Genomic DNA, 13,250 nt, shown 5'->3' with positions numbered 1-13,250 from the left:
TAAACCAGCTATTGCTCCTGGTCGTCCGTCGTTAGTCTTTTTGCAAAAACGTCCCTCTGTTTCTAAGAAATTAACCCACCGTCCTACTTAAAGTGATGGAAAACGTTTCGTTTTTTTGCAAAAAAAAAACCTGCCACCACCGGCCAGCTCCACCACCTATCCATTCTTGGAACGGGTCGAGGCGCCGCAGCTGGCGTCGGCGAATCCATTCCCGGCGGCGGCGGCTTCCGGCGAGGAGGCGAGCGAGCTCTGGAAGCTCCGTAGGGGGCTTGCCGCCGATGAGGCGAGGCCGAGGCGGCAGCGCGCGGGCGCAAGGAGGCGGGGTCGAGGAGGCGCAGGAGGACGCAGGCCGGTGGCGCTACGGCGGGGGCTTGGCGAGGGCTACAGCGGTCGAGAGGGATTGACGGTGGCCGGCGTGCTCGCTTGGAAGGATGGAGGCCGCCTCGCACGGGTTCGGGCGCGGCAGCACGACGTCGGGCCGTTGCCGATGGCGCCGGGGCTTGGGCCGGTGGTTTGAAGGGCAATGCGGAGGAGGTGTTGTCCTGGAGACAGCAACGACGGCTGCAGCTTGACGATGCAGGCGTCAACAGCTTGCTTCAGGGGCTGCGGGCCGTGAGCAGTGCCGTGCTCGCGCACGAGACCCATGCCTGATTTGGATCGGATTGCAGGTCGTGTCCTTGTTGAACACAGTTCAATGGAGTGCCCAACCCGGATTGTTGTTTTCTGCTATAAGAAGGAAGAATAGTCGGCCAGAATCTCCATGGTTCAATTTTTGATTTGGACGAAACGTCCAATGTATTCGCCGAGTTCGCCGGAGGAAGAAACGTCGAGTTCGCTGGAGCTACAAGAACAGATGTCAAGCACTCCAATGTCGCCAGCAGCGGCTACACCAGAGGTATGTTTGACCCATGTTTGATTTATTTTCCTGTCCCCTGTCGCGCTGGCGAGCCTGTGCGCGTCCCTGCTACTGGCGCTGCTCGCTGGCGAGCCCGTGCGCGGCGACTGCTGCTGCTCTCGCACTCGTGCGTGTCCCTGCTGCTGCCGCTGCTCGCTCGTGCCTTTTCCTTCCGTTAGTTTACTGTCTAGCTAGCCGAAATCACTCTGAAGCTGTGAACCAAACGCGTGTGTTCTGAATCTTCTGAATTGAATGCTTGAAAGATTGGTTTGTCCTTATCAAAAGATTTGCTTGCTTGTCACTGTTTGAATTGGTTATTCCTCAGTTATAGTGTTTGATGGATTTGATAACCTGTGATAGCCTTACTCATATAGTACTAATGAAATCCAATTGCATACTGAAATCTGCTTGGTTATTCTTCTGTTATAGTGGTACTAATGAAATCCAATTGCTTACTCATCTATTAGCTTTGCAGTGGCATACACATGAATAGATATCTCAACATATATTTGAAGTGTAACCAGCCTTTCGCAGTTGGATGTATTCTGAACATGTGAGTTTATCTCCTGAACCCATGGTTACTTACTGAGCATAAAGTAGCAGAACTGAAAGTATATATATTGTACCGTACTTTCAGTAATATAGATGCCAATATCATTACCTTTTTCAGTTAGGGGGTTGTAGGGATTCACTTTGGTATAAATCTGATTGATAGTTACTGCTCTGGTCTGTAATTTAGCCAGAGTCAGGTTCAGAGTTGTTGACTGGATTTTTTGGGCACAACCATCAAGCAACCTGAGTAAAGCTTACCTAAGCCAATGATTTTGTTCTTTTAGCTAGAGCCCGGTTCAGAGTTGTTCACTCTGGATTTTTTGGGCACAACCATCAAGCAAGCTAGCACGTATTGTTTAACTGAAGCAAAGGGCAGCTAAGCTATGAATGCTTCAATTCTTTGTTCTGAACAAATGCAGCTACTATTTGTATTTGATCTGAGCAAAGGTGCAACCAATTGAAGTTATTTTGAAGAACCTACACCTGAGTATATATCTTCTGATTTTATAGCCTGCAGAGTCTGTAAAGTTTGTACATTTTGTGAATCACTTTGTTCCGGTTTCCCTTGGTGTATAGTCTATACTGTATCAGGTTATTTACTATGTGCAGATTTGTTTGTGCCATTGCCAATCATGTACTTCTTTCTGTGCTTGGAAGCATAGTCTCATCGTATCCCCTAGATCTGTATAAGTATATTTAGCTCACATACACTTGGCATTTGTTCTTCAAAAGGCGATGTCCTCGATGCTGGACTCTTGGTAACAGTTTATTACATGTTTTTTTGGTGAGTCTTTTCTTGAGATTTAGGATTATGGAGTTAACAGGTGTTACTTTTGACCTGCTAATATAGCTGCGTTAAACTTTTTGCTCTTCGAAAGCAACTATGTAAGTCTGACGCTAACATAATGTTTACTGCTAAAATACTTCAGTATAACTTAGAGTCAGGAACATAAGTAGAATTTCATAGAAATCTGTCTAGCTCATGTAGATGAAAGACTTCCTACAAGTGAGCTCTTGAATAACTCTTACTTCCAGGAAGATGAGGTCTATTCCAGCGCCTCCAATTTCAGTCTCTCTGGTCTCAAGTGTGACTGAAGATGGGTGGCAATCTGCAAGTTTCATGCTTTGGAAGGGTGAATTCTTACTGAAAAACCATATGCATCTTACCGACCATATTAATTTATTGCTAAGGTTTCCTCATACCAGTGGTAAATATAGCACTGAAGAAACTTTTAAATCAAACTTTACTTCAGTCTATAATGACACTACAAATTATTTCAGGCTGTTTAAAGAATGTTGAGTTGTCAAGCGAGGTGCTGCAGTGGCTGGCGTTGCCGGGCATGGGACGACGTCTCTAGGCTCCTGCCTGAGGCAAGCCTCTCCGGCCTCCTCGGATGCCCTCTAGGAACTGGCACTGCGTATGATGGCCTCCTCACCTAGCACCTAGGTTGACCTAGCCACCGCCATCGAAGCGAAGAGTTGACAACATATGTATGATTGTTGCACGTGTCAGTCCTGCCATTGGCATGTTCAAAACTATGAATTGAGTGACTACAAATATGCTTTGATCAATGAAATGAGAGGATGTTCTGTTACATCTTGTTGTGCAGATATAGGGCTTGAATTATTTTCGGTCGTATCATCTTGGCCCTATAATAAAAAAGCGAGTGTGGGAGGGCGCGACCAGTTGCTACCAGTTGCTATCAGTCAATGAGAACCATAGAAAAATGGAGGCACCGACTCTAGGAGTATATATCCGCTCCCAAAAAAAGGGTGTGCTATATATTGAATGGTTCAACATAGGTCAGTGAGTTTGAGGCAGCAAAAAGCTTTAGAGCTAAAATCAATAGGAAATGGTATTTGTTTCTTAAGACGTTTTTTATAAATGTAAATAAAATAAAATGAATTAGTTAGTTAGTAATAAGAGAGAAAAGGAGACAATGACTTGATTGTCTATTTATCCTTGCTCCATATTCGAATTTTCTGCCAGCGGCTGTCGTCAACCTGCCCTTGCATGCCATCTACTTCCAATTCACTTTTGCGAGAGGTGCATGTCCGGCCCTCGACAATGATGCATCCTCTCACTCAACATCGTGTCTCCGCAGGACGGAGCTGACAGATCGGTGAACCGCATAATGGTCAACAAAGAGGCAAAAAGTAGATGATTTTGACGCTTTCAATGGTGCATGCGGAGGTATTTTCCACCTTTTGTCGAAAGCAACACAGGGGTCTCCTACTAGATGAGACAGGGGCGAAGCCCACCATCATTATAAATTTTCATAATTACAAGTTGGTGGAGGGAGGGGTTCACAAAAGCCGCGTGCTAGAGTGTGATGACGAATCCCCGGTTCGGCCGTTGGCACCCATCAACAATGCACATCGGATCAGACTTTGAGTGACCCTCCACGACCCAGTTCCTTGATCCCGCTCACGGTAGTGTAGCACTGCGACAACCGCCAATGATGAAGGAAATATGCCCTAGAGGCAATAATAAAGTTATTATTTATTTCCTTATAATCATGATAAATGTTTATTATTCATGCTAGAATTGTATTTACCGGAAACATAATACATGTGTGTGAATACATAGACAAACAAAGTGTCACTAGTATGCCTCTACTTGACTAGCTCGTTAATCAAAGATGGTTATGTTTCCTAACCATGAACAATGAGTTGTTATTTGATTAATGAGGTCACATCATTAGCAGAATGATCTGATTGACATGACCCATTCCATTAGCTTAGCACCCGATCGTTTAGTATGTTGCTATTGCTTTCTTCATAACTTATACATGTTCCTATGACTATGAGATTATGCAACTCCCGTTTACCGGAGGAACACTTTGGGTACTACCAAACGTCACAACGTAAATGGGTGACTATAAAGGAGTACTACAGGTGTCTCCAATGGTCGATGTTGGGTTGGCGTATTTCGAGATTAGGATTTGTCACTCCGATTGTCGGAGAGGTATCTCTGGGCCCTCTCGGTAATACACATCACATAAGCCTTGCAAGCATTACAACTAATATGTTAGTTGTGAGATGATGTATTACGGAACGAGTAAAGAGACTTGCCGGTAATGAGATTGAACTAGGTATTGGATACCGACGATCGAATCTCGGGCAAGTAACATACCGATGACAAAGGGAACAACGTATGTTGTTATGCGGTCTGACCGATAAAGATCTTCGTAGAATATGTAGGAGCCAATATGGGCATCCAGGTCCCGCTATTGGTTATTGACCAGAGACATGTCTCGGTCATGTCTACATTGTTCTCGAACCCGTAGGGTCCGCACGCTTAAGGTTACGATGACAGTTATATTATGAGTTTATGCATTTTGATGTACCGAAGGTTGTTCGGAGTCCCGGATGTGATCACGGACATGACGAGGAGTCTCGAAATGGTCGAGACATAAAGATTGATATATTGGAAGCCTATATTTGGATATCGGAAGTGTTCCGGGTGAAATCGGGATTTTACCGGAATACCGGGAGGGTTACCGGAACCCCCCGGGAGCTATTTGGGCCATAGTGGGCCTTAGTGGAAAAGAGAAGGGGCTGCCCTAGATGGGCTGCGCCCCCCCTTCCCCTAGTCCTATTAGGACTAGGAGAGGTGGCCGGCCCCCTCCTCCTCTTTTCCCCTCCGAGGAATCCTAGTTGGACTAGGATTGGAGGGGGAATCCTACTCCCAGAGGGAGTAGGACTCTCCTGCGCCTCCCCCCCTTGGCCGGCCAGCCTCCCCTCCTCTCCTCCTTTATATACGGAGGCAGGGGCACCTCTAAACACACAAGTTGACACAAGTTGATCCACGTGATCTATTCCTTAGCCGTGTGCGGTGCCCCCTGCCACCATATTCCTCGATAATACTGTAGCGGAGTTTAGGCGAAGCCCTGCTGCTGTAGTTCATCAAGATCGTCACCACGCCGTCGTGCTGACGAAACTCTTCCCCGACACTTTGCTGGATCGGAGTCCGGGGATCGTCATCGAGCTGAAGTGTGCTCGAACTCGGAGGTGCCGTAGTTTTGGTACTTGATCGGTTGGATCGTGAAGACGTACAACTACTTCCTCTACGTCGTGTCATCGCTTCCGCAGTTGGTCTGCGTTGGGTACGTAGACAATACTCTCCCCTCGTTGCTATGCATCACATGATCCTGTGTGTGCGTAGGAATTTTTTTGAAATTACTACGAAACCCAACAGTGGCATCCGAGCCTAGGTTATTTATGTTGATGTTATATGCACGAGTAGAACACAAGTGAGTTGTGGACGATACAAGTCATACTGCCTACCAGCATGTCATACTTTGGTTCGGCGGTATTGTTGGACGAGACGACCCGGACCAACCTTACGCGTACGCTTACGCGAGACCGGTTCCCTCGACGTGCTTTGCACAGAGATGGCTTGCGGGCGACTGTATCTCCAACTTTAGTTGAACCAAGTATGGCTACGCCCGGTCCTTGCGAAGGTTAAAACGGAGTCTATTTGACAAACTATCGTTGTGGTTTTGATGCGTAGGTGAGATTGGTTCTTACTTAAGCCCGTAGCAGCCACGTAAAACATGCAACAACAAAGTAGAGGACGTCTAACTTGTTTTTGCAGGGCATGTTGTGATGTGATATGGTCAAAGCATGATGCTGAATTTTATTGTATGAGATGATCATGTTTTGTAACCGAGTTATCGGCAACTGGCAGGAGCCATATGGTTGTCGCTTTATTGTATGCAATGCAATCGCGATGTAATGCTTTACTTTATTACTAAACGGTAGTGATAGTCGTGGAAGCATAAGATTGGCGAGACGACAACGATGCTACGATGGAGATCAAGGTGTCGCGCCGGTGTGGATGGTGATCATGACGGTGCTTCGGAGATGGAGTTCACAAGCACATGATGATGATGACCATATCATATCACTTATATTGATTGCATGTGATGTTTATCTTTTTATGCATCTTATCTTGCTTTGATTGACGGTAGCATTATAAGATGATCTCTCACTAAATTATCAAGAAGTGTTCTCCCTGAGTATGCACCGTTGCCAAAGTTCGTCGTGCCCAGACACCACGTGATGATCGGGTGTGATAAGCTCTACGTCCATCTACAACGGGTGCAAGCCAGTTTTGCACACGCAGAATACTCAGGTTAAACTTGACGAGCCTAGCATATGAAGATATGGCCTCGGAACACGGAGACCGAAAGGTCGAGCATGAATCATATAGTAGATATGATCAACATAACGATGTTCACCATTGAAAACTACTCCATCTCACGTGATGATCGGTCATGGTTTAGTTGATTTGGATCACGTAATCACTTAGAGGATTAGAGGGATGTCTATCTAAGTGGGAGTTCTTAAATAATATGATTAATTGAATTTAAATTTATCATGAACTTAGTACCTGATAGTATCTTGCTTGTTTATGTTGATTGTAGATAGATGGCTCGTGCTGTTGTTCCGTTGAATTTTAATGCGTTCCTTGAGAAAGCAAAGTTGAAAGATGATGGTAGCAATTACACGGACTGGGTTCGTAACTTGAGGATTATCCTCATTGCTGCACAGAAAAATTACATCCTGGAAGCACCGCTGGGTGCCAGGCCTGCTGCTGGAGCAACACCAGATGTTATGAACGTCTGGCAGAGCAAAGCTGATGACTACTCGATAGTTCAGTGTGCCATGCTTTACGGCTTAGAATCGGGACTTCAACGACGTTTTGAACGTCATGGAGCATATGAGATGTTCCAGGAGTTGAAGTTAATATTTCAAGCAAATGCCCGAATTGAGAGATATGAAGTCTCCAATAAGTTCTATAGCTGCAAGATGGAGGAGAACAGTTCTGTCAGTGAGCATATACTCAAAATGTCTGGGTATAATAATCACTTGATTCAATTGGGAGTTAATCTTCCGGATGATTGCGTTATTGACAGAATTCTCCAATCACTGCCACCAAGCTACAAGAGCTTCGTGATGAACTATAATATGCAAGGGATGAACAAGACTATTCCCGAGCTCTTCGCAATGCTGAAAGCTGCGGAGGTAGAAATCAAGAAGGAGCATCAAGTGTTGATGGTTAACAAGACCACTAGTTTCAAGAAAAAGGGCAAAGGGAAGAAAAAGGGGAACTTCAAGAAGAACGGCAAGAAAGTTGCTGCTCAAGAGAAGAAACCCAAGTCTGGACCTAAGCCTGAAACTGAGTGCTTCTACTGCAAGCAGACTAGTCACTGGAAGCGGAACTGCCCCAAGTATTTGGCGGATAAGAAGGATGGCAAGGTGAACAAAGGTATATGTGATATACATGTTATTGATGTGTACCTTACTAGAGCTCGCAGTAGCACCTGGGTATTTGATACTGGTTCTGTTGCTAATATTTGCAACTCGAAACAGGGACTACGGAATAAGCGGGCACTGGCAAAGGACGAGGTGACGATGCGCGTGGGAAACGGTTCCAAAGTCGATGTGATCGCAGTCGGCACGCTACCTCTACATCTACCTTCGGGATTCATATTAGACCTAAGTAATTGTTATTTGGTGCCAGCGTTGAGCATGAACATTATATCTAGAACTTGTTTAATGCGAGACGGTTATTCATTTAAATCAGAGAATAATGGTTGTTCTATTTATATGAGTAATATCTTTTATGGTCATGCACCCTTGAAGAGTGGTCTATTCTTATTGAATCTCGATAGTAGTAATACACATATTCATAATGTTGAAGCCAAAAGATGCAGAGTTGATAACGAAAGTGCAACTTATTTATGGCACTGTCGTTTAGGTCATATCGGTATAAAGCGCATGAAGAAACTCCATGCTGATGGACTTTTGGAACCACTTGATTATGAATCACTTGGTACTTGCGAACCGTGCCTCATGGGCAAGATGACTAAAACACCGCTCTCCGGTACTATGGAGAGAGCAACAGATTTGTTGGAAATCATACATACCGATGTATGTGGCCCGATGAATATTGAGGCTCGTGGCGGATATCGTTATTTTCTCACCTTCACAGATGATTTAAGCAGATATGGGTATATCTACTTAATGAAACATAAGTCTGAAACATTTGAAAAGTTCAAAGAATTTCAGAGTGAAGTTGAAAATCATCGTAACAAGAAAATAAAGTTTCTACGATCTGATCGTGGAGGAGAATATTTGAGTTACGAGTTTGGTGTACATTTGAAAAACTGTGGAATAGTTTCGCAACTCACGCCACCCAGAACACCACAGCGTAATGGTGTGTCCGAACGTCGTAATCGTACTTTACTAGATATGGTGCGATCTATGATGTCTCTTACTGATTTACCGCTATCATTTTGGGGATATGCTTTAGAGACGGCCGCATTCACGTTAAATAGGGCACCATCAAAATCCGTTGAGACGACGCCTTATGAACTGTGGTTTGGCAAGAAACCAAAGTTGCCGTTTCTTAAAGTTTGGGGCTGCGATGCTTATGTGAAAAAGCTTCAACCTGATAAGCTCGAACCCAAATCGGAGAAATGTGTCTTCATAGGATACCCAAAGGAAACTGTTGGGTACACCTTCTATCACAGATCCGAAGGCAAGACATTCGTTGCTAAGAATGGATCATTTCTAGAGAAGGAGTTTCTCTCGAAAGAAGTGAGTGGGAGGAAAGTAGAACTTGACGAGGTAACTGTACCTGCTCCCTTACTGGAAAGTAGTTCATCACAGAAAACTGTTTCAGTGACACCTACACCAGTTAGTGAGGAAGCCAATGATAATGATCATGAAACTTCAGATCAAGATACTACTGAACCTCGTAGATCAACCAGAGTAAGATCCGCACCAGAGTGGTACGGTAATCCTGTTCTGGAGGTCATGCTACTAGATCATGATGAACCTACGAACTATGAAGAAGCGATGGTGAGCCCAGATTCCGCAAAGTGGCTTGAAGCCATGAAATCTGAGATGGGATCCATGTATGAGAACAAAGTGTGGACTTTGGTTGACTTGCCCGATGATCGGCAAGCAATTGAGAATAAATGGATCTTCAAGAAGAAGACTGACGCTGATGGTAATGTTACTGTCTACAAAGCTCGACTTGTCGCAAAAGGTTTTCGGCAAGTTCAAGGGATTGACTACGATGAGACCTTCTCACCCGTAACGATGCTTAAGTCTGTCCGAATCATGTTAGCAATTGCCGCATTTTATGATTATGAAATTTGGCAGATGGATGTCAAAACTGCATTCCTGAATGGATTTCTGGAAGAAGAGTTGTATATGATGCAACCAGAAGGTTTTGTCGATCCTAAGGAAGCTAACAAAGTGTGCAAGCTCCAACGATCCATTTATGGACTGGTGCAAGCCTCTTGGAGTTGGAATAAACGTTTTGATAGTGTGATCAAAGCATTTGGTTTTATACAGACTTTCGGAGAAGCCTATATTTACAAGAAAGTGAGTGGGAGCTCTGTAGCATTTCTGATATTATATGTGGATGACATATTACTGATTGGAAATGATATAGAATTTCTGGATAGCATAAAGGGATACTTGAATAAAAGTTTTTCAATGAAAGACCTCGGTGAAGCTGCTTACATATTAGGCATTAAGATCTATAGGGATAGATCAAGACGCTTAATTGGACTTTCACAAAGCACATACCTTGACAAGATTTTGAAGAAATTCAAAATGGATCAAGCAAAGAAAGGATTCTTGCCTGTATTACAAGGTGTGAAATTGAGTAAGACTCAATGCCCGACCACTGCAGAAGATAGAGAGAATATGAAAGATGTTCCCTATGCATCAGCCATAGGCTCTATCATGTATGCAATGCTGTGTACCAGACCTGATGTGTGCCTTGCTATAAGTTTAGCAGGGAGGTACCAAAGTAATCCAGGAGTGGATCACTGGACAGCGGTCAAGAACATCCTGAAATACCTGAAAAGGACTAAGGATATGTTTCTCGTATATGGAGGTGACAAAGAGCTCACCGTAAAAGGTTACGTTGATGCAAGCTTTGACACTGATCCGGACGATTCTAAATCGCAAACCGGACACGTGTTTACATTAAACGGTGGAGCTGTCAGTTGGTGCAGTTCTAAACAAAGCATTGTAGCGGGATCTACATGTGAAGCGGAATACATAGCTGCTTCGGAAGCAGCAAATGAAGGAGTCTGGATGAAGGAGTTCATATCCGATCTAGGTGTCATACCTAGTGCATCGGGTCCAATGAAAATCTTTTGTGACAATACTGGTGCAATTGCCTTGGCAAAGGAATCCAGATTTCACAAAAGGACCAAACACATCAAGAGACGCTTCAACTCCATCCGGGATCTAGTCCAGGTGGGAGACATAGAGATTTGCAAGATACATACGGATCTGAATGCTGCAGACCCATTGACTAAGCCTCTTCCACGAGCAAAACATGATCAGCACCAAGGCTCCATGGGTGTTAGAATCATTACAGTGTAATCTAGATTATTGACTCTAGTGCAAGTGGGAGACTGAAGGAAATATGCCCTAGAGGCAATAATAAAGTTATTATTTATTTCCTTATAATCATGATAAATGTTTATTATTCATGCTAGAATTGTATTTACCGGAAACATAATACATGTGTGTGAATACATAGACAAACAAAGTGTCACTAGTATGCCTCTACTTGACTAGCTCGTTAATCAAAGATGGTTATGTTTCCTAACCATGAACAATGAGTTGTTATTTGATTAACGAGGTCACATCATTAGCAGAATGATCTGATTGACATGACCCATTCCATTAGCTTAGCACCCGATCGTTTAGTATGTTGCTATTGCTTTCTTCATAACTTATACATGTTCCTATGACTATGAGATTATGCAACTCCCGTTTACCGGAGGAACACTTTGGGTACTACCAAACGTCACAACGTAAATGGGTGACTATAAAGGAGTACTACAGGTGTCTCCAATGGTCGATGTTGGGTTGGCATATTTCGAGATTAGGATTTGTCACTCCGATTGTCGGAGAGGTATCTCTGGGCCCTCTCGGTAATACACATCACATAAGCCTTGCAAGCATTACAACTAATATGTTAGTTGTGAGATGATGTATTACGGAACGAGTAAAGAGACTTGCCGGTAATGAGATTGAACTAGGTATTGGATACCGACGATCGAATCTCGGGCAAGTAACATACCGATGACAAAGGGAACAACGTATGTTGTTATGCGGTTTGACCGATAAAGATCTTCGTAGAATATGTAGGAGCCAATATGGGCATCCAGGTCCCGCTATTGGTTATTGACCAGAGACGTGTCTCGGTCATGTCTACATTGTTCTCGAACCCGTAGGGTCCGCACGCTTAAGGTTACGATGACAGTTATATTATGAGTTTATGCATTTTGATGTACCGAAGGTTGTTCGGAGTCCCGGATGTGATCACGGACATGACGAGGAGTCTCGAAATGGTCGAGACGTAAAGATTGATATATTGGAAGCCTATATTTGGATATCGGAAGTGTTCCGGGTGAAATCGGGATTTTACCGGAATACCGGGAGGGTTACCGGAACCCCTCGGGAGCTATTTGGGCCATAGTGGGCCTTAGTGGAAAAGAGAAGGGGCTGCCCTAGATGGGCTGCGCGCCCCCCCTTCCCCTAGTCCTATTAGGACTAGGAGAGGTGGCCGGCCCCCTCCTCCTCTTTTCCCCTCCGAGGAATCCTAGTTGGACTAGGATTGGAGGGGGAATCCTACTCCCAGAGGGAGTAGGACTCTCCTGCGCCTCCCCCCCTTGGCCGGCCAGCCTCCCCTCCTCTCCTCCTTTATATACGGAGGCAGGGGCACCTCTAAACACACAAGTTGACACAAGTTGATCCACGTGATCTATTCCTTAGCCGTGTGCGGTGCCCCCTGCCACCATATTCCTCGATAATACTGTAGCGGAGTTTAGGCGAAGCCCTGCTGCTGTAGTTCATCAAGATCGTCACCACGCCGTCGTGCTGACGAAACTCTTCCCCGACACTTTGCTGGATCGGAGTCCGGGGATCGTCATCGAGCTGAAGTGTGCTCGAACTCGGAGGTGCCGTAGTTTTGGTACTTGATCGGTTGGATCGTGAAGACGTACGACTACTTCCTCTACGTCGTGTCATCGCTTCCGCAGTTGGTCTGCGTTGGGTACGTAGACAATACTCTCCCCTCGTTGCTATGCATCACATGATCCTGTGTGTGCGTAGGAAATTTTTTGAAATTACTACGAAACCCAACAAATGACACCCTACTCAGGGTGCTACTTTCCTCGAGGACCTCCCTGTTGTCACTCTAGCGGAATGCGTGGGACCAAATGTAGGGAATAGCTTGCGGAGAGCGGTCCTCATGTCCAGCTCGACAAGATTAGTTTTAGGCTTCTTTTGGTTCATAGGATAGGATTACCATAGGAATAGGAATCTTGTAGGAAATGAGATGACATGTATCTCAAATCCTATGTGTAGGAATAGGAAACAAGATGTCATTTGGTTGACACCAAAGGAATTTTTTCATTGAGTCTAGGCTCTTTTTTATTTTCCTATGAAATGTGGAGGATAGGAACCAATCCTATGTAGGAATAGGAATCCATTCCTATGAACCAAAGGGCTCTAAAGGAAAAAATCCTATAAGAATCCTATCCTCTGGAATTCCTATGAAATTCCTCTAAACCAAAGGAGGCCTTAAATGTTTTAAACATTCAATTGTGATTGCACATTAATGACATGTGTGTCATGCAATGGCTGGGATTGACGAAGTCCATACATGTTGTGATTAGAGGACACTGCGGTAATCGCCGGCGGTGAGGGACTAAGATAAGTGGTGACACATGTCGGTGAGGGACTAAGATAA

The sequence above is a fragment of the Triticum dicoccoides genome, chromosome 3A (assembly GCF_002162155.2).
Source record: "Triticum dicoccoides isolate Atlit2015 ecotype Zavitan chromosome 3A, WEW_v2.0, whole genome shotgun sequence".
NCBI classification, from domain to species: Eukaryota; Viridiplantae; Streptophyta; class Magnoliopsida; order Poales; family Poaceae; genus Triticum; species Triticum dicoccoides.
This window is presented reverse-complemented; position numbering follows the sequence as displayed.